Source organism: Equus asinus, chromosome 23, assembly GCF_041296235.1.
Source record: "Equus asinus isolate D_3611 breed Donkey chromosome 23, EquAss-T2T_v2, whole genome shotgun sequence".
NCBI classification, from domain to species: domain Eukaryota; kingdom Metazoa; phylum Chordata; class Mammalia; order Perissodactyla; family Equidae; genus Equus; species Equus asinus.
This window is the reverse complement of record NC_091812.1, coordinates 19774329-19797855: the sequence shown is the minus strand read 5'-3', so window position 1 is coordinate 19797855 and position 23527 is coordinate 19774329. Positions and strand designations below refer to the sequence as shown.

Here is a 23527-nt window from a genome sequence, read left to right as displayed (position 1 = left end):
GTCCTGGAGAAGAGTGAATGTTGGAGCTGCTGCAGCATCTCGGATGAACAGGCAGCTTCCCAAAGTGGCTGCTTTGGGGCCCACGGGGCTCACTGGGATGTGTGAGCTCTGGTTGTGTTTCTTTAAAATCAGACACCTTACATGACACTTACACCTTGTGAGATGGCACTCAGGGTCTCCAGAGTCCCAGGAGAGGTATTTTGTTATTTTGCCTGAGTCTTATTCAGTCTCTTATCCCAGTTGAGTGGCTGTGCCCTGCCAGGTTCTTTTCCAGGTTCTAGAGAGACTCACCCGTAGATCATCTGTTAGGGTTTTTACTTTTTATTTTTTGGGCTTTACTATTGTAGTAATCACAGTGTATCTCACCTGTGGTTTTTTTGGTGAAGAAGATTGGCCCTGAGCTAACATCTGTGCCAATCTTCCTGTATTTTTTCATGTGGGACAGAGCATGGATTGATGAGCAGTGTGTAGGATCTGAACCTGTGAACCCTGGGCTGCTGAAGTGGTGCGTGAGAACTTAACCAGTATGCCACTGGGCTGGCCCCAGTTACAATGTATCTCAGACAGTTTTGTCCTAACCACTACTGAATTTCTCATGCAGAGCCAGCTGAGCGGAGTCACATGGCACAGTGCTGGACTGGTATTTTTCTCCTAGTTATTGGTTTTTCTATTCTATAGGGTAAAGGAAATCATGACTTCCTTGACACAGTTAAATAAAAGATCAACATTAGTCCAAACTATCCTGAAAGTCAGACAACAAAAGTTGAGTCTCAGTTCTGAACTGATTCTCTGTGTGACCTTGGGCGAGTTCATTAACTCCTGGAAATACTAGTTTCTTCCTCGGGAAAAAGAGGGCATGAAAGTAGCTGATCTCCCATTACCATTGACCCTAAAAGAATACACGTCCATGCAAAACCTTGTATATCATTAGGCTATTATTTAAATTATTTTATAATCCTTAAACATTCACTTTTGTAGAGAGTGAAAGAGAGAAGACAGCTCAGAAACACATAGGTTGGTAGGAGAATCCAGGTTTTAAACTGTTTATGGTAATTGAGTTATATAGAAATAATTTAGATTTGACTCTTTTTTTTAGATATTTTTATTTGTATAAGAAAAAATTGTAATAAGAGGGTTCTGGGAATTCTTGAGGCTGTTCCCTAAACACCTAAAGCTTCTCAATTTCTTTCTACATTTGAAATTGAGATTCTTGCAAACAGAAGTAGTCATTTGTCTTGGAATAAGTTTGTGATCACCTTGAGGTTCCGTTTGGTGTGTGAAGATTGAGGAGGTGCCTATTTCGCTGCCTTGAATAAGAGACAGAGAGCTTTAGGCAGAGGAATGGCATCTGCAGAACTTTGGGCACTAACTTAGGTTTAGGGTTGATGTTGGTTGGAATGTTTCAGTTTGTGGTCTCAGCGTCAGACATCATCAGCGCCTGGGGCCTGATTTGCTCCAGCGTGAAGTTTAGGCCTGAGCATCCTTGCTGGTGACCTCCTGCCCTCTTGTGGCCAATTGTGGACTTCAGCATTGTGCATTGTCCCGTAGGTGCACAGGCCACCCTAGACTGAGCCCTGGAGGAGAAGCAAAATATGGCAGGCATTTCCAGGCATCAGGAGTCCAAGCACAATTCTGTGAGTTCTGTTCATTATTTATAGAGTCTTCTATTGATCATCAAATGTTTGTGTTGCATCCCAGCCCCAAAGGAGAGTTGGTAATCCTCCCATTCTTTCAGAGCGCTCTCCTGCTGAGGGGCTGGCAGAAATGGGAAAGATTAAGTGCTGGGAATGTGCGATCCTGGTTCTGCTCTTAAATCAATTCTCGCCTCAGGTAAGGCCCAGGTTCTTCCTGGGTCTGCAGATTAGACTTTTCGCCCTTGGGAAGATCGACTTGCCCCTCTGTCCTCCACTAACAGTTACAGCGTTTTACCCGGGTTACCGCATGTCTGTTACTGCTTATCACAGCGTCCGTCCGTGATAGGTTCTATTTTTATCCTCATTTTATAGATTTATTGAGGTTCAGAGATATTAAATAGCTACTCCAAGGTCACTCAGGTGATACACGGTAGAACTGAGATGCAAACTTAAGTAACTCAACTCCCCCACCAACCCCTCTACCCTGTGTCTGTGAAATGAAGTAAAAACACCTCCTCTACAGCACACAAAGCAGATGCAAGATCAAAGGAGATGAGGATGCAACTGGAAGTATTTTCTACTGAAAACGATCTACCCAGGTGTGGGTTGACATTTTTAAAAATTATCACTATTACTATCATTCTGCATGCTGCTGAGATTATTGCCAATGACAGGAAAAATTTCTCTATTTCCTAAATGGAAGAGAAGAATGACTTCTCGGAGAAAAATATCCAATTGATTTAAAGGTTATTTGCAGTTGCTATTAATGATGTTCTCTCATCTTCTCATTTTCCCATTTGCTGCACAGTTTCAAATGAAGCTGATCCTAATTAGAGATCCCATTTGTGGGAAATGAATTTGTCTGTGAATTCAATATATAAATGAAAAGATGGCTTTGGACCATTGGGGGACAACAACAAGACCAGAGTGATAAAGTGTTGAGACTTTGGTCTGCAGTTAGGTAAACGGGAAGGTTAATTTAAATTAAAGGGAGAAGAAAAGGTGTTCGGTGACCCTCTCCAAGGGATAAAGAGGCCTTCACGTTGTGTCCTGTGTCGTGAGACTTGAGTTACTGGCAATGACTGGGTCTCCCGCAGGCATGTCCTCATCTGTGTTTTACAATGTAAGTGCAGTATTTGCATCCTGAAAAATAGTAACGCTCAGGATAGAAACCAAGCAAACGAAAAGCAATGTATCCTTTTCTCAAAGCCAATATTGGGTTTTAGGGAAGCGTACTTTAACAAAACCCAGCTATACATGATAAGGGACCATGTTGGATGCAAATATGTAATCCTCTGGCTTAGGCAGCGCACATTCACCACTCATTTCCCACGCACTGCTCTCACAAATCGTCCCTTCAACAGAGTAAATCCAGAAAGAGACCCGGGGTTGATCAGCAAGTCTGTGGAGGGTGAGAGCCTGCTTGAAATGCCGTAGAATCAACAGTGCAGACATGAGGACCCATCAGGAAGCATCTCACTAGAGAGTCTGAAAACGTGTCCCTGTGGCTTCAGGGGTGCCTGCCTTGCTGCCCCGGCAAAGGAAGGCTGTGCTGGAAACCACTGTGGTTTCCTCTGAGATATAAATTTCTGATATTCTCCACTTGGTGTTCACAGTTGGGACACATGACTCATAAGTTCAATATTTACATTTTTGTTCCCTGTGTTTTATGGGTAAATGAGTGCCTTACATAGTTTAATTTTATTCATTGTCTACCTCTATTGTATATTCGGAGATATGTAGGGACTAGAAGTGGAAAAATCACACACTGAGTTCCTCCCCTGGTACACACACATACATACACAACACACACACACACACAATTTTTAATAGGTTTGAAATAACCTATAAAATTTAAATTCAAATAACTTCAAGGATGTATTGAAGAAGAAAACAAGTCATGAAAAGAAAGTTGAATGGGGTAGTGAAAGGGAGGCTGTATGAATTTTGCCAATTTTTCGTGGATGGTGTTGGTCCTGGTGGTAGACAACTTGGTTATGGGTTCAGCGGATAGCAATTTGGCTTTTTAAACTACCTTCTTATTCTTGAACCAGTTACCTCTCCATGTCCTACCTAGCTAGTGTGTCTGAGGATGGGAAAGAAAGGATTCAATCTAGTGGACTATAGCCATGGGTCACTTAACGACGGGGATACGTTCTGAGAAATATATCGTTAGGTGATTTTGTCATCATGCGAACATCACCAGGTGTACTTACACAAACCTAGATCGTATAGTCTACTACACACCTCAGCCATATGGTATTAATATTATGGGACTATCATTGTACGTGTGGTCCATCATTGACTGAAATGTGGTGCAGTGCATGACTGTAATTGTATGTGCTCTCTCTCTATTTTTTTTTTTTTGGAGGAAGATTGGCCCTGAGCTAACATTCATGCCCATCTTCCTCTATTTCATATGTGGGATGCCTGCCACAGCATGGCTTGCTAAGTGGTGCATGGGTCCGCACCTGGGATCTGAACTGGTGAACCCTGGGCCGCCAAAGCGGAATGTGCAAACTTAACCACTGTGCCACTGGGCTGGCTCCTGTGCTATATTTTTATATGACTGGCTGCGCTGTAATTTGTTTATGCCAGCATCACCACAAACACGTGGGTAATGTGTTGCACTGTGATGTTATGACGGCTATGATGTCAGTGGGCAATAGGAAGTCTTCAGCTCCATTATAATCTTATGGGACTACTGTTGTATATGAGGTTTCTTGTTGACCTAAATGTTGTTATGTGACACATGACTGTAGATTAAACTGCTAGACAGGGAAATTTCAAATTATTGACTCTCAGATTCTCCTGGCCTATATTGAAGAACATCATGAAACACATTGTTTGTACTACAAGAACTTGTTGCAGTTGTTGTTAATTACATTACATCATGGATGTCTTCTTTACGAAGACTCTTAGGATAAATTAATTTGTTCTTAGCATCAGGAACAGTTGTGTTTCTCCTGGGAAATTAAAAAAATAAACCTTATGACACTGAGAATTGTGTCCTTAAAATTTTTACTATAGCATTTACCACTAGAAAGTTTGAAGCTAAATTTGCAACTTATTCATAGCATATATATGATTTTATGCTATATATTTTTGTGTTAAGTTTATTTCTGACTCTCTATGTTTCCATCTTTTTTTTTTTTTCTCATTTATATTAGTAGTAGGGATTAGGTTTGGCTAAGAGGAGTGGAAAACCCAAAATACCAGTGGCTTAAACAAGATAGAAGCTTCATTTTCTCTCAGGTAAAATTCTAGGTAGGTGGTCCCAGTTTGGAATGGCAGCTCCATGGTCATCAGGAACCCAGACTTCTAATGTGTTGCTCTGCCATCCTCAACACACAGCTTCCAGCTCATGGTACAAGATGGCTGCTTGAGCTCTCACTAACATGTCTGCATCCAGTCAGCAGGAAGAACAATAGGAGAGAAAAGGGACCAAGAAAGCCTCCCTTTGAAAATCACTTCTTAGAAGTTGCACATACAACTTCCATTTGCATCCCATTGACCAGGCCTTAGTCACATGACTATACCTAGCTATAACCATGGCTCAGAAATGTGAGTAGCTATGTATTTTAGCTAAAAATGAGGAGTCTTAATACTATAGAGGAAGGGAAGATGGGCCATTAGGAAACAAGTAGCAGGCTGTGGTACCTCTATTTGTAATCTAGATTAGTTTATGGATCTTTGTGAATTATTTTAAATTCTGTCCATACGGGGGCAGGGGTGATTACAAGTAAATGAAGGAATAAATAAGTTTATATTCTTCGAAGGAGGATGGCTTTCATTATTGTTTCTGTCTAACACGAGTGTGAATCTCAGAACGGGCTCTGATGCCACAGAGGTCTCAACTGTTCCCGCCTTGGGATGCTCAGTGGTGGTCCTGGTGAGCTCGAGCTCTGCATCTCTGAAGCCTGAGGAGCAACATACACTCACCAGGGCGGAGGCTGGGAGGGCGGATCCACTTTCCTTGATTTGAAGTGAATTTTCTATCAATGCAACATCTTAACACTGCTTCTCTCTGCCAATCAGTTGGGCATTACATACATTTTTGATAAAAAGGGGAAAATCATGATTATTCAATGAATGCAATTTGCTTGGTGGACAAATCTCTCTCAAAGAATGCAGCTCTTGAGGTGCCACAGGGATGGAAGGATGTGACAAAAAGATCCGGAATAGAGAGAAGGCTGGGAGGTACTGGCTAAAACGGTTTGTCAGGAGACTTTATAGTTCTATAGCTCCACTAGAGCTGTATTTTCAAACTTCAGTTTGCCCAGGACCTTAGGGACGTGGTTAAAACTGCAGTGACCTGGGCCCCACCCCCGAGATTCTGATTCCATAGATCAGGGAACAGCATTTTGACAAATACTGGACTAGAGGATGCTGATTGCCCAAAGATAAACATTTCAAAATGGAGTTAAACTTTCTTTTGAACAAGAATATGAATAAGTCATTTCAAAAAACCTACAGAGTTTGCTTTAAATACTTAATTTTCCAGGTTTCTGAGGGTCCAACACTCGCTTTTGTGGAGCAGGACCTCTGACCAATAGCGCACAGCTGCCTTCCTACCTAAATGTTAAGGATTTGAGGAGGCCTTTTAGCTCTCTGGCAGCTCGGGGCACCTGATATGCCAGGCACCAGGGGCCTGGAGAAACCACCTTTTGGTCCCCGCTCACCATGGCAACCAGCGCAGACTGTCCCCATCCGTCAGTGTCCAGGCTGGCCCCTCTACAGGGTCGCTTGTGTCATGGTGACAGGAGAAGCTGTGGTTGTCTTCCGAGTTCCAAGTGCCTGGAAACAGGGCTTCAGTCCCAGGCCCCGACTTCTCTCTCTGCGGTTTTCTGGGTGGGAAGCTGTGTGGACTCTGAGAGTTGGGGCCTGAGAGAAAGAGGATGAGCGGGGGCTCCTGGGACCTGAGTGATATTGGTGGCGTGTGTGTCAGTTGGAGCTGTCAGCTGGACCAGCAGGAAATAAGAAGCACGGATCTGAGGGGAGGGGAGTGAATCCCAGTCACAGAGACAGCTTGATGTTTCGGCCTGGAGGGGAGTTACAAGATCTTCACTCTACAGAAATATGAAGACAGGAAAATCCATCCTCCTTCGTCTTTGAGTGTTTATGGGGGGTTACCATAAAATTAAAAATTTTCCCAACATTTTATTATAAAATTTTTTCAAATATACAGCAAACCTGAAAGAAACACACTGCTTAGATTCTACTGTCAGCATTTTCTTTTGCTTTATCACATGCTGTCCATCTGTGTGTCCCTCTGTCCCTCCACCAATACATCTCATTTTTTTGGATAGCTTTGGTTTTAATATTCTGATTATTCTTTCCCTCTTTCTTTCCTTCCAATTCTGGTGTTTATTACCCTCCATTTATTTGTCCTCAGCCACCCGAAGCCATCATCTTTAGTGATTACAACAAAGAATGCGGTGATGATAGCAATGAGAGTAGCTAACATTTAGAACACACATTGTATCACAGGCGCAGTGCTGGCCACTGTTGTGATGTTACCATCTCGTTACCTGTCAGAAGGAGGAGGAGGCAGGATTATCCCTCTTCTGATGGGAAGGAAACAGAGGCTCAGAGACGAGCAGCTAAACTGGAATTCAAGTCTCGTCTTATCTGACATTTCGCCTCCGCAGGCCAGTTTCAGGGAAACAACAGCCCAGAGATTCCCTTTCAAACTGGGTTAGTGAAAAATTCACTAAGACCGTCTCAAACCCATTATGAAAATCATTGAGAACATCACTTTCTGCATGTAGAGAAGCCGTTAGATCAGAGGGTAATGGAAAGGCTAATCCCTGAACTGTGATTATCTGTGAACCCTCTGGGTACCTGCATTTCTTTGCCCAAGAGTGAAGTAGGCAGTATTCTCCTTCTCTTCATCATAAGTGGTGAAACTTATGAGCCAAACATTCCACATTCATTTAATTGTTAAGGCTAATTCTCTGGGGTAGATATTATAATCTCCATTTTAGAAATTGTTGGGGGAGGGAAAGGATCTTTTTCTCTACCCTCTTAGGTTCGTGACTGGGACCTACAAATTAAACTGATAAAAGACAGATTAATAGGAGAAAAGGTTTATTTTACACATATATGGGAGCTCCACAAGAAAGTAATGAAAACTCAAATAAGTGATTAGACCTGGGGACTCATATTCCATTTTAACAAAGATTGATATATTGTAACGTAACCAGACAAAGTAATGGGGGTAAGTTGTGGGAAGTAAATTCACAGCAAATTGTGCTTCCAGGCTCCCAGGGGCAGTAAATTGTGGGAAGGTAAATATATGGGGGAACAATAGGAAGAGAATTATTTAGTAAGATGTGTCATAAAGACTCAAGTTGGTGGCCTTCTCCTTTGATGAGTCATCTCCAGTGAGTAAGTGGGAGGGCAGAGAGCGAACTGCTTTCAGCTCAAAACAATCCTTACACTAAAATGGAATCTTCTCAGGTAGAACACTTTGATCCCCTCAAGATGAAACAATTTATCCTCACTGGAGTAGACTGACAGATAACAGAACAGAAGAGAAAGTCCACATGCACTCCAACAAATGAGGCTTTAGTATGGGATAAAAGTGGCATCTCAAATAAATGGGGAAAATAGAAATTATCAGTATAGGACCAACTTCTATATGGTAAAAAAGCACTACAAAAAAGTAAAAATACAAATGACAATCTGAGGAAAATATGTGCACTTCTTACCACAGATAAAAGGTTATGCTCCTCGATAGGAAAATGGTACCTATAAATGTCTGAGGAAAAGACAACTTACCCAACAGAGGAATGGATGATGGATAGGAATAGACTAGTCCTAAAAGGAGAAATGCACATGGCTCTTAAGCATTGAAACAGATCCTCAGCCTCATTAAACAAGAGAAATGTGAATTACAGCAACACTGAGATGCCATTTCCTTTGCATTTGGAAAAATCCAAAAGTTTAATAAAATGGTGCACTGTGTTTGGCTAGTGAGAATATCAATCAGTCAAATCTCCATGGAGATGAGTGAGGGAACTGAGCAGGGGAAGGTTGCTGCTATAAGCAACCTTCAGACTCAGTGCAACTGAGACAAGTCTCATAGTATCTGGCTTTGCTGGCTATTAACAACAATGGGGAATACCCCCCAAAACATATCAGACATGAGTGGAAAATAGTCAGCTCTTAAAGAGCCCATGCACAAATTTACCCATTTTGGAAAGCAACCTAAAATCACCAGAAAGAAAGGTGCACAGTCCTTTGGTGAAAAGAGACTCCTCTGCTAGGCTCTGGGCGCATCTTGGTGGGAGGTGGCCTGTCCAGGGACTGAGACATTGGTGGCAGCCATTATTGTGACCTAGTATAGGCATGCTGACACAGATGCTGGCAAATGCCATTGGAGTTCTTCCCCTGGCCTTTTAGTCCAGGGTCTGCCCCCTGACTAGAGTGCTGATTTAATCTAGCTCAGCCAGGGCATGCAGTCCACCTTAGGGACTGGCCCCACCCAATAGCAAACCCTCAGACAACTTTTTGGCCTACATAGACTGGGTGCCTGGATCCCCTACAGGCAGGCAAGTGGGTCCAACTCTGTCTGGCAAGGCATGTGTGAGGAGCTGGTGGAGAGTGTGGGGTGTTGGTAGAGTATGTGGGGGCTTCTGCAGTGGGGTGACTGGGTCCACTCCAGGGGGTCAAGAAGTTGCATGGGCCAGGACTGTGTTGACAGTGGTGTGGACCTGTGGGCAGTGGAGCTTATCAGCAGCAGAGGACCTGTGTTTCTTAAACAGCCACATAGGGAATTGGACCTGCCTTCTAAAGCCTGAAGCAGTTGGGTACTCCCATGCCCGGGGCCAGCCCCACTCAGCTGCAATCCTGAGAGCGCTGACAACAGCCTTGCAGGCCTGGGGCCTACAGCAATTGTAAGTCACTGAGCCTTGCAAGCAGGCATGCTGGGGGTCTACTCACTTAACAGAAAAATTGCAACAGGAATGTTCTATTAGACCTGGTAGCTAACTGTGCTGGGGCCCACCACACCCGATAAACTGACTGAAGGGTCCATAGCAGTCACAGGCAGCTGAGCACTACAACCAGTGGTTGGCCAGGGGGACAGCCTAGATACCCTGGGCACCTGAAGCAAGAGCAACCCTGCCACAACAGAAGGACACATGTAGCCCACACACAGGTCACTCCTGGAATATTTGGAACTGTGATGAAAAGGAAGCCCTGCTGGGCCTCAAAAGGTGTCTCCTACATAAGCTGCTTCTCCAAGATCAGGAGATGTAGCTGACCCACCTATTACATAGATATAAGCACAGAGAAAGAGGCAAAATGAAGAGGCAAAGGAATACGTTCCAAGCAAGGGAATAGGACAAAACCCCAGAAAAAGAACTAAATGAAATAGAAATAAACACTCTACCAGACAAAGAGTTCGAGCAAAAAGTCATAAGAATGCTCACCAATCTTGGGAGAAGAATGGATGAATACAGTGAGAACATCAACAAAGAATTGGAAAATATAAAAAAGAACCAATCAGAAATGAAGAATACAATATTGGAAGTGAAAAATTCACTAGAGGGACTCAATAGCAGAGTAGGTGATATAGAAGAACTGAGCAGTGGGCTGGATGAAAGACTAGAGGAAATCACCCACACTGAACAGAGAAAAGAAAAAAGAATTAAAAAGAATGAGAACAGTCTAAGGGAACTCTGGGACAACATCAAGTGCACTAACATTCATATTATAGGTGTCCCAGAAGAAGAAAGAGAGACAAAGGGGTAGAGAATCTAGTTGAAGAAATAATAGCTGAAAACTTTCCTAATGTAAGGAAGGAAACAGACATCCAAGTGCAGGAAGCACAGAGAGCTCCAAACAAGATAAGCCCAAAGAGGCCCACACCCAGAAATATTATAATTAAAATATCAAAATTGAAGATAAAGAATCTTAAAAGCTACAAGAGAAAGGCAATAAGTGACATACAATCGAAACCCCATAAGGCTATTGGCTGACTTCTTAGCTGAAAGCTTAGGCTAGAAGGGAGTGGCATGATACATTTAAAGTGCTGAAAGGAAAAAACCTACAGCCAAGAATACTCTACCTGGCAAGGTTATCATTCAGAATGCAAGGAGAGATAAAGAGTTTTCCAGACATACAAAAGTTAAAGGAGCTTATCACCAAGAAACCAGTCTTACAGGATATGCTAAAGGGACTTATTGAAGTGGGAAACACAAGACCACAAATAGGAATAAGAAAATTATCAAAAAAAGAGAAAGGCAATGAAATCACTCATAAAGGCAAAAATACAGTAAAGGTAGCAGATCAACCACCTATGAAGATAATATGAAGGTGAAAAGACAAAAGTCCTAAAGTTACATATTTCAATGATAAGGGGGTAATGGATACACGCACACAAAATAAGAGGTTAGATATGATATCAAAAACATAAAGTGTGGGAGGAGAGGAGTAAAAGAGCAGAGTTTTTAGAAAGAGGTCAAACTAAAGAGACCATCAACTCAATATACATTGCTATATATGTAGATTATTCTATGTGAACCTCATGGTAATCATAAACCAGAAACCTTTAATAAACAGACAAATAACTAAGTGAAAGGAACCCAAACATAATACTAAAGAATCCATCAAACCTCAAGGTAAGAAAGCAAGAGAAGAAGAAAGGAACAGAGAAGAACTACTACACCCAGAAAAAAAGTAACAAAATGACAATAACTACATATTTATCAATAGCTACATTAAATGTCAACAGACTAAATGCTCCAATCAAAAGGCACAGGGTGGCCAATTGGATAAAAAAACAAGACTCATATATATACTACATACAAGAGACACACTTCAGACCTAAAGACACTCACAAACTGAAAGCGAAGGGATGGAAAAAGATACTCCAGGCAAATGGCAAAGAAAAGAAATCTAGGGAGCAATATTTATATTAGACAAAATAGACTTTAAAACAAAAACTGTAACAAGAGACAAAGAAAGGCACTGCATAGTGATACAGGGAATAATCCAACAAGAGTATATAACACTTGTAAATATCTATGCACCCAACATAGGAGCACCTAACTATACAAATTAATTACTAACAGACATAAAATGAGAAATAGACAGAAACACAGTAATAATAGGGGACTTTAACACTCCACTTATACAAATGGAGAGATCATCCAAACAGAAGATCAATAAGGAAACATTGGCCTTAAATGACACATTAGACCAGATGGACTTAGTAGATATATATATAGAACACTCCATCCAAACACTGCGGAATACACATTCTTTTCCAATGCACATGGAACATTCTCCAGGATGGATCACATATTAGGCCACATAACAAGTTTTAATAAATTTAAGAAGATTGAAATAATACCAAGCATCTTTTCTGACCACAATGGTATAAAACTAGAAATCAACTACAGGAAGAAAGTCAGAAAAGCCACTAATATGTGGAGATGAAACAAAATACTACTGAACAACGATTGAGTCAATGAAGAAACCAAAGGAGAAATTAAAAAATACCTGGAGACAAATGAAAATGAAAATAGTACATCTCAATATCTATGGGATACAGCAAAATCGGTTGTAAGAGGGAAGTTTATAGCAATTCAGGCCTACCTCAACAAAGAAGAAAAATCCCAAATGAACAATCTAACAGTACACCTAAAGGAATTGGAAAAAGAAAAACAAACAAAGCCCCAAATCAGTAGAAGGAAGGAAATAATAAAAATAAAAGCAAAAATAAATGAAATAGAGACTAAAACAACAGTAGAAGAAAATCAATCAAACCAAAAGCTGATTCTTTGAAAAGATAAACAAAATTGACAAACCTTTAGCTAGACTTACTAAGGAGAAAAGAGAAGGCTCAAATAAATAAAACCAGAAATGAAAGAGGAGAAATTACAATGGACGCCTCAGAAATACAAATGATCACAATACTATGAAAAGCTATATGTCAACAAATTGGATAATCTAGAAAAAATGGATAAATTCTTAGAATCATAAAACCTTCTAAAACTGACTCAAAAAGAAATAGAAAATTTGAATAGACCAATCACCAGTAAGGAGAGCAAAACAGTAACCTAAACCTCACCAAAAATAAAAGTCTAGGACCAGATGGCTTCCCTGATGAATTCTACAAAACATTCAAAGAAGACTTAATACCTATCCTTCTCAAACTCTTCCAAAAAACTGAAGAGGAAGGGAAGCTACAAATTCTAGAAAGCCAATGTTACCCCGAGACCAAAACCAGACAAGGACAACACACAAAAAGAAAATTACAGGCCAAAATCACTGATGAACATTGATGCAAAAATCCTCAAAAAATACTAGCAAATCGAGTAAAACAGTGCATTAAAAAGATCATACATCATGATCAAGTGAGATTTATTCCAGGGACACAGGGATGGTTCAACATCTGCAAGCCAATCAACGTGATACACCACATTAAAAAAATGAAGAATAGAAATCACGTGATCTTCTCAATAGACTCAGAGAAAGCATTTGACAAGATACAGCATCCATTTATGATAAAAACTCTGAATAAAATGGGTATAGAAGGAAAATACCTCAACATAATAAAGGCCATATATGATAAACCCACAGAAAATACCATTCTCAATGGAGAGAAACTGAAAGCTATCCTTCTAAGAACAGGAATGAGACAAGGATGCCCACTTTCACCACTCTTATTTAGCATAGTATTGGAAGTCCCAGCCAGAGAAGTCAGGCAAGAAAAATAAATAAAAAGGATCAAAATTGGAACAGAAAAAGTGAAACTGTCACTATTTGCAGATGACACGATTTATATATAGAAAATGGTAAAGATTCCACTAAAAAACTTTCATAAATAATAAATAAATACATTCAAGTTGTAGGATCCAAAATCAACATACAAAAATCAGTTGCGTTTCTATACACTAACAACGAAGTAGTAGAAAGAGAATTCAAGAATACAATCTCATTTACAACTGCAACAAAAAGAATAAAATGTCTAGGAATAAACTTAACCCAAGAAGTGAAAGACGTGTACACTGAAAACTATAAAACATTGTTGAAAGAAATCGAAGAAGACACAAAGACATGGAAAGATATTCCATGCTCTTGAATTGGAAGAATTAGTAACATATTTAAAATGTCCATACTTCCTAAAGCAGTCTACAGATTCAATGCAATCCCTTTTAAAGTTCCAACAACATTTTCACAGAAATAGAACAAAGAATCCTAAAATTTGTATGAAACAACAAAAGACCCAGAATAGCCAAAGGAACCCTGAGAAAAAGAATGAAGCTGAAAGTCTCACATTCCCTGAGTTCAAAATATCCTACAAAGCTATAGCAACCAAAACAGGATGGTACTGGCACAAAAAAGACACGCAGATCAATGGAACAGAATCGAGAGCCCAGAAATAAACCCACACATCTATGGACGGCTAATTTTTGACAAGGGATCAAAGAACATACAAGGGAGAGAGGAAAGTCTCTTTAATAAATGGTTTTGGGAAAACTGGACAACCCTGTGCAAAGAATGAAACTAGACCATTATCTTATGCCATGCACAAAAATCAACTCAAAATGGGTTAAAGACTTGAATGTAAGACCTGAAGCCATGAAACTTCTAGAACAAAACATGGGCAGTATGCTCTTCAACATTGATCTTAGCAGCATATTTTAAAGTACCATGTCTGACTGGGCAAGGGAAACAATAGAAAAAATAAACAAATGGGACTACATCAAACTAAGAATCTTCTGCACAGCAAAGGAAACCAACAACAAAATGAAAAGACAACCTAAGAACTGGGAGAAGATACTTACAAACCATGTATCTGATGAGGGGTTAATATCCAAAATATATGAAGAACTCATACATCTCTAAACTAACAACCCAATTAAAAAGTGGACAAAAGATCTGAACAGACATTTCTCCAAAGAAGATATACAGATGGCCAACAGGCACATGAAAAGATGTTCAGCGTCACTAAGTATTAGGGAAATACAAATCAAAAGTACAATGAGATATCACCTCACTTCCATCAGAATGACTGTAATTAACAAGACAGGAAATAAGAAGTGCTGGAGAGGATATGTAGAGAAGGGAACCCTCATACACTGCTGGTGGGAGTGCAAACTGGTGCAGTCACTATGGAAAACAGTATGGAGATTCCTCAAACAATTAAAAATAGATCTATCATATGATCCAGCTATTCCACAGCTGCATATGTATCCAAACAACATGAAAATACAAATACATAAAGACAGATGCACCCCTATGTTCATTGCAGCATTATTCACAATAGCCAAGATTTGGAAGCAACCTAGGTGCCCATCAAGGGACGAATGGATAAAGAAGATGTGGTATATATACACAATGGAATACTAGACAGTGATGAGAAACGATGAAATCCAGCCATTTGTGAAAACATGGATGGACACTGAGGGCATTATGCTAAGTGAAATAAGTCAGAGGGAGAAAGTCAAATATTATATGATCTCACTCATAAATAGAAGACAAAAACAATGACAAACAAACACAGAGAAACAGAGATCGGATTAATGGTTACCAGAGGGGAAGTGGGGAAGGAAGAGGGCAAAAGGGTGTGTGGCACATGTGTGGTAATGGATTGCAATTAGTCTTTGGGTGATGAATATGACAGAATAAACAGAGAAATCGAAATATAATGACGTATACCTGAAATTTACATAATGTTATAAACCACTGTTATCGCAATAAAAAAAGAATTAAAAAAATCTCTATGGAGGACAATTTGGCAACATCTTCCAAAATCATAAATGTACATGCCCTAGGTTTCAGCAATTCCATTTCTAGAAATTTCTCCTACAAGTATCCTCACACATATTTGCAGCATTTTTGTTTGTTTTACAAAACATGGAATACAACATGAACAGAAGAGTACTAAACAAATTATAGTAAATCCATATGATATGTACAAAAGAACGAAATCTTTTGTAGTGATTTAGAAAGCGCTCTAGGATATATTATTCAGTGAAAAAGAGCCCAGATACAGAACAGTGTACAGTAGGCTGCCATTTGTGAACCATGAGTATGGGGAGTTGACCCCTCTCCTCACAAAGGGGAACCCACGGCTGCTCTCCTGGGAAACCTGAGGAGGTGGGACACACAATTCTGGATCTTGCCTTTGCTGGTGAAATTGCTGGCCCTCCCTTGATGAGGTGAACAGACCCGTTCCTCGGGGACCCATACAGTGCTCACCCCTCCCCTGCTGTCACTACACCCTGTATCCAACTGTGCTGGTGGGGACCATACTTTTTGATTCTCTCTGGACTAGAACTTCTTTCCTCCTAGACTGGGTCTAAGAATGGTTGGGAGTTAGCCTTCAAACTTACTTTTGTTTTATTCATACCCAATGAATCTGTGTTGGCAGTAAAAAAGCCCACGGAAGAAATAGAAACATCATCCCTTTTTTGGCTGAGGAAGATTTGCCTGGGAACCGAATCCAGGCAACTGAAGTGGAGTGCATTGAACTTAACCACTAGGCCACCAGGGCTGGCAGGAAAACTAATTTTTAGTTCCAACTCTGACACTAGAAAATTCACCTTTAATCAGATGAAGATAACCCAGTGTGTCATTTACCAAGGATTTTTACAAAGTGGATGTCAGTGGTTACATGAAATCCCACATGAGCCAAGGCTTGCTGTCGTGTTTCAACCACCTTCTTGAAGGCCAGCAGAGTCTAGGAGTTTGATCATAGGTAGACTGGCTTTGTCCTGGAGAAATATCCATTCAAAGATGGATCATTTGGCTTCGCCCTGAGGCTTAGCATAAGATAGGAAACATTCTGTTGGGTAATAAATCTCTATGTGTCTCTAGCATTTTTGTATATTTTACAAGGAACTAATCGTGAATTCGTGTAAAGATTTGGCTACAAGAATGTTTATTGCTGGTGTGTTAATAATCATGAAAAATGGGAAATGTCCATAACAGCCAACCACAGGAGACAGGATAAATTATGGTACAGTCACACACGGGACGCTCAGCAGCCACTTAAAAATATGATGTAGAAGAACGTTTAACAATGTGCAAACGTGTTCATGATATATTTAAGTTGGTAAAGCTGGCCTCAAAATAATCACAGTAGTTATCTCACTTTAAAAGTATTGTACACACACACGTGCACACACACATACATTGAATTGCTATACATCACAGATTGTTAGCACTCATATTTTTGTGCTGGGATATAGGTAAAGTTTTTATTTTCTTAAGATTATGCATATATTTATACAACAAATATAACTGATTACTTTTGCAGTAAAGCATCTTATAAAAGCTATTGTGAGAACGGGAGGGGCAAAAATGCCTCTGAGCGCCTGTCCTGGTACAGTCGCAGTGGCCAACGCAGGGAGCCTCCTCCAGAACCTGGACCCCTGCCTTATCCTCTGAGGCCCACACGGGCTCCGGCCAGTTGCTGGGGAAGCTCTCCGGGTCTGCCCTGTTCCTCACTATTGATGTCTGGACTGCGTCTGTGCCATCCACCTGAGCAGAGGCACTTGTAAAAACCTATAACTGCAATAAAATTCCCCTCAAGCATGTTACTGGTAAGAGGGAGGAGAAAGCGTTTAAGAAATTCACTTTATCTTCAGGTCATCTAGATGATCACCTCTTGTGAATTTTAGAGGGAATGGTGATTGAATTCTTTCTGAATACTTCAGTAGCTTTTAAGAAAGAACTTTCTTGAGGGTCCAGCTGCAGCCTCTGTGACCACATTGTGCTTGTCTGAGGACTTTGGAGTCTATTGCTATGAAAACAAGTCAGACAGCAACAGCAGGACCTTTCCTGAATCCCCAAAGCATAGTTTCCTTGTGTTTGGTTTAAGTAGATGCAGAAACCCTCACTTTCTGGATAAGGTGTTTTCTATGGCCGGACATTGAGGAATGGGTGGTCAAAGAGAGCAAATACTTCTCGGCTGTTTGAGATGTCCCTCTCAAAAAGGACAGGTTGAATTTTGATGCGTGAACTCTGATGAAAATTAGGGTCTTTGCTATGCACAAGTGCTTTTAAGAACTGGCCAAACTTTCCCATAAATGGCATAAAATTTATTACAGCTCCTAAGTGACAAAGTTTCCAGCTGACGGATGCTTCTATACCTTGCAAGTCTGTTATGATCAGAGCTCACCTTGCATGCGCATCAGGCTTTCCTACACTGTGTTCAAACTACAAAGTGTTCTTTTTGCATTTCTTGTATTCTTTTAACTCATGTTCCTCCTCTATAGCCCTGTGGGGTCAAATGCTAATGTAACTCTTTTTTATTGGAGACTTAGAAAAGCCAAGTGATTTTCTCAGAATGCAGCACAGTGAAAGGACCATTATGTAGCGTGTGGGAGCAGGCTCATCAACGTGCTATTCAGCCGAGAGTGGCCTGGTGTTCCCTTTGAGGCTCTGGCATCACTGATCTTCCATTTTGTGGCCTGAAGCCAGTGATCTTGACAATCCCTGTGAAGAACAACGTGTAAGTAAAGAGACTCGGCAAGATGACGAGGGAGAGAAAGGGCGGTAAGTAGTAGCCCCCATGAGGGCACCACGCCTTCTTCACGCTCCAGTTTATATTTGCAAAGCTCGAAATATTCCGAAACACCCAAACAATGGCAGCAAATAGAAGCTTCTTTCAAAAACAAATATTCTGCAAAAACTGAACACACTCTAAATGTCCATCAAGAGTAGAATGGATTCATAAATGGTGGTTTCTTCATACAATGGGATAACACTCAGCAATATAAATAGAACGACCTACTGGATAAAACTTAAATACATCACACTCAGAAAAATGAGAGACAAAAGAGCACGTGTGACTCCATTTGTATGAAGTTCTCTCCGAACCATTCATCTGAACTGATCTTTGGGAGAAAGAAAGTCAATCAGGCTTACGTTGGGGGATAGGGGGTGAGATTGCCTGGGAAGCGGCGCCAGGGGACTTCCTAAAATGATGGGAATGTGTTGCGTCTTGATTGGGGTGAAAGTCACCTGGGTGTAGACATTTGTCAAATCTCATCAAGCTGTATACTTCAGATCTGTGCATTTACTGTGTATAAATTATACCTCAGTGAAGAGTGCATGTTACAGCCTTTCTCTGTGAGGCGTTCTTCCAAGTGCTGCACATGATTTAACTTATTTAATTCTCACAAAAATATGAGAAAGGAGATGTTTATTTGCATTTTACAGATGGGGAGACCGATGCACAGAGAGGTTGCATAAATATCTAAGGTAATGAAGCTAGTGTTTAGGGCAAGGATTTGAACCCTAAAAGTTCAGCGTCCGAGCTGGACTCTTAGCTGCTGAGTTATACTTCCACACCTGCAGGAAGTAGCCACCAGCTTGTGCTTTTCCATTTCCTATCAACAGCTTTTCCAAATGTGATAGAACAATTGCTCATATAGGCAGAAAGAATCTGGTTATTTAAAATATGCCTATTTATGTTGGGTATTGGGATGCTTTTAATGATTCCATTTAGCTTCAGTGTAGACAATACTACTAAACTGCAGGCTGGCTTCATAGATTATCAGGAAGGCCAGTCTCCGGAACTGTGTTTACTGATCATTGTAGAACACAGTTAATATTGTAGACAAGAAAAATCACATGCCTGAAGTTGCCAAGAAATGGAAAGTGGAAGTGATTGAGGCATTGGGCTGGAAAGAAGACGCATCCACTCCAGCTTGATAGTTGTAGCTTACTGTATTGTTTATAAGATGGAGAGAAAAAGTAATACTGACGCCAAAGTGTTAACAGTGCCCACCTATGGGGAATGAGATTGAGGTGGGTGGAAATTTCCAATTTCTCAATTATACACGTGTATCATTTGCAACTTTTATTAGGAGTATGCACTTTAGATGAGGTTTTTAAAAAGTTTTTTAATGGTGAACCAATTAACTGTTCCTGCTTATGTCAAAGTTGGCCATTTTGCAATATTCACTCATCCATTCATTGAATAAACATTTGCCCAATATCTACTAGATGCCAGATCCTAGGTACTGGAGACACACAGGAATTAGTCGTCTAGGAGTGAGACAGAAGTATGGACAATTACGGAAGGAGGCAGGCGCTCTGCAGTTGAAGGGATTCCGATTAGACCCAGGGACTCTGCCCCAGCTCTGCTGTTAGCCATGGGTTTGGTGGCTCTACATGACTGGGGGGGTGAGAGGAGCTGAAGCATTTCTGAATGACCTAGGGTTCTGCCATCCTCTTATTTCATGAATATTCCAGAAGCATGCCCAGAGCATGGAAGATGTAGGGTTGATTCCACATGTTAACATGGCTTGTAAGACATCAGTTTTTTCCTAATCCTACTTTCTCATGGTAAAGCAGTTGGTTGTCAGTTTTCAGAGGACCACATTTCAAGGTTGTCATCTGAGGGCTTTTCTCTGTTCCATGGCTACAGGCTGATCCCTAAAATCAGTCACTGTCTTCGCATTTTGCAAAAGGCATTATGGGTAAGAGGGCTGGCTTGGAGCAGACTCTTTGTTTACTTTCTAGAGTCTCTTGAAATGAAATTGCCAAGTAGCCCACTAATGAGCAGGGTTGAAAGCAGTCCCCCTACATCCAGGGGGCAGTCACAGTGCCTTTGTAATGTAAAGGAAAGTATAATTATTATCATAAGCTTGTGCTGTCTTTAGAGCCAGAAGAAGAATGGGTAAATGTATTCTTTTTGCTTTAGCATCAAAGTTTTGTTTTGTTTTTTTAAAGTAACAAGCTGTAAAAAGTAGCTTCTCTCAGGACCATATGGCTCATTAGCTCCCCGTAGTGCCCCCATACCAGGCATTCCTTCCTTAAGTCCCGTGCTCCTGCCTGTTTAAATGTGTTTGGTTGCCTCCCTTCCTCTGCTCCAGTGCACGCGGGTAGTTTAACCCTTCCCGGCACACTGTCTTTCAGCACCTTCCTCATGAGCGTGCCTGATTCGGAATTGCTCTGTAATTGGAAGTCAGCCTCACAGGGCAAGTGCGCGTCTTGAGCTCTTCACAGCGGCCTACCAGCCTAGCTAAACTACAGAAATAGAGAAGCAATTAGTTGGAGGTATTTGCAAAATGAATGCATGTTGGTGATCTGTGTAGTTCCAGAGACCTTCTCACTTAGATCTAACTATGTGGATGTGCTGATTTGACCAATGGAAAAAAAAATCAAAGAAAATTCCCCGTATCCCATGACTCCAGTCTATTCTTGGCTGAGACCCTAAGGCCTCTGCAGGGTCAGAGAATTTGTTTATAACCATGGTTTCTGGACTGGGGAGAGAAATGCCATTACCTCCTCCCTCTCCTTTTGCAAACGAATGGAGAACAACAAGGAGAACAGAAGCAGTAAAGCAAACTTCCTTCTTCATTGAAATTTGGAAAAATTCATGTCTGGACCCATAATGCTGTGTTTGAAAAAGGGTTTTCAGATTAGTGAAAACTGTACCTAGTGTGAAGATAGACACAGAGAGAAGGCTGGCGGCTTCAAATATCATGGGCAGACTAGACAAAGTACAGAATTCTTCAAAATAGATGTCACAGCCTTGGCTTGAAACATGGTCAGGGTGCATAGATGGACAGCAACCTGCTGTCAGCCCTGATGATCTCAGACAACAACTGAGAAAACACACAGGAAACACAGGAACACTCCATCTTTGCTCTTATAGGAGACTATGAGTGGGTGGGTGGAGGATGAATTTGGGGGAGCAAACAGCTCTCCACCTTCTGTGTCTGCTAGAGAAAAGCAAGGACATCACCCAAAATCTCCAAAACCTCCATCAGGTGGTTTCACTGGGAGGAGGGAAACTTCCAGCCAGCCCAGAGCCACTCACAACATGCACAGGGGATTCAGAAGGTTCTGGAGGTAACAAGCCCAAAGTGCTCACCAGCTCACCCACCTGGTCCTTACCCTTACTATCTTTTCTCATATGGCTCATGAATAGTAACCCCATCCTCAGCTCAAGGATGGACAATATTAAAAAAAGAAATCAGCATGAGACTTATGTGAACATGTTGCATTAAAAATATCACAGATACACACAGAGGTAGATGAATAAAACACATCAGAAAGATTATACCATGAAGCAGATGAAAATTAAGACAATATATTTTTCTAAGAAGAAATCTGGCAACCTATATTAATATCAAATATCCACACACACTTGAATTCACCTGGGAAATCATGTCGTAGAATTTCACTATCTAGTATGGTAGCCAATACTTGAAATATGGAACTCTTTCATATATGGAACAGAGGACCTAAAATTTCAATTTAAAAATGATGCTCATTTCAGTTCGAAATGGAAGTTTCCATTGGAAAACTTTTAAGTGTATTTGGAGCAACTTAGGTAGGTAAATTTACTTTTTAACTGTAAATTCTATGAAATCTAAATACAGATCAAGTATTGCCAATGAAAATTTAGTGTCTCAAGATATGCTCTAAGTATAAAATATACATTCAATTTTAAAGGCTTATTCAATAAATAGAATGTAAAATATCTCATTGAGATAATATCTTGGATGTATTGGGTTCAATATATTGTTAAAATTAATTTTACCAGTTTCTTTTTACTTTTTTAACGTGGCTGCTAGAAAATTTTAAATTACATGTGACTTGCATTATATTTCCATCAGACAGCACTCCTAAAGAAAATAAAAGCAGCAGTACGTACAGTAAATGGACAAAAAATATTCAAAGTAGCCCAAAAGCAAAAGAAAAACAAACTGGAAAGAAAGTGGATCCCTGTTCATAGAGGAATGGCTCATACATATATGTACACATCACGGGCTATTATGAAGCATTCGCAAAGAAAAATTATGCCAGTGGACTTGACTATCCACCAAATATTGTTATAGAAGAAAAGTAAACTGCATAGAAATGTGAGCAATCCCAGTACAGATGGTCCTCAACTTAATGATGGCTTGACTTATGATTTTTGACTTCACAATGGTGCAAAACCAATATGCATTCCATAGAAACTGTACTTTGAATTTTAATCTTTTCCTGGGCTAGCGATACTCTATATGGTACAACATTCTCTTGTGACACTGGGCAGCCGCAGCTCCCAGTCAGCCCCGCCATCACAAGGGTAAACCACCGATACACATTCTATACTCATAAACCATTCTGTTTCTCACTTTCAGTACAGTATTCAACAAATTACATGAGATATTCAGTGCTCTATTATAAAACAGGCTTTGTGTTAGGTGATTTTTCCCAAATGTAGGCTAATGTAAGTGTTCTAAGCATGTTTAAGGTAGGCTGGGCTCTTATAATGTTCAGTAGGTTAGGTGTATTGAATGCAATTTTGACTTAAGATATTTTCAACTTTTGATGGGTTTATTGGGATGTAACCCCATTGTAAGTCGAGGAAGATTTGTATTGTAAAAGTACCATCCCAATCCTCCATAGATTGACATGTTTGTAAAATATGACCTAAACATGAAAAAATATGGAAAGCTATACATCAAGTTATTGAACCTGGGTTACCTGTGTGTGGTGGGCCGGGGCAGGAGAAAGGAAGAGGAAAGCAAGTAGAAAGACAATAAAATGTCTAACTTCCTCCCATCCCCAGCATGTATATTATCTCATTTATGTAGAATTGTACATACACACACACACACACTAGGAGGAAGGGAAGGATACAGGTAGAACTATATACAATGACTTGTAGGAACTTCCAAAGTGTATTGCCAAGTGAAAAGAAGTTGAAGATGATATGTAAAAAGGCTCATTCTATTTGTGTAGAAACAACAAATTCCCATATTTTTATACATGTTTGGAGAAAGGTGCATAGGCTGGTTAATTAATAATAATTTCAGGTGTGTGGCACTAGAAAGAGAGCTGAGGTGAACAGAGTAGGGAGAAAGATATGTGTGTGCATATAATATCATCATTTTTTATTACAAATAGATATTACTTTTTGA

General features: G+C 40.4%; 1 protein-coding gene across 4 annotated transcripts in view; it reads right to left on the bottom strand.

Moving 5' to 3' along the window:
- Positions 1-1621: 1621 nt before the first annotated feature.
- LOC106827211 (solute carrier family 28 member 3-like) overlaps positions 1622-23527 on the bottom strand; it is a 52457-nt gene continuing 30551 nt past the window's right edge. For 2 of the 4 annotated variants that reach the window (XM_070495407.1, XM_070495410.1), the window contains one exon: positions 16182-18095. The gene's annotated coding sequence lies outside the window, so the exon portion shown is untranslated. Of the gene's footprint in view, positions 1756-6316; positions 6704-16181; positions 18096-23527 lie in introns of those variants that run through there. The other 2 variants (XM_070495408.1, XM_070495409.1) reach the window with 2 other exon arrangements.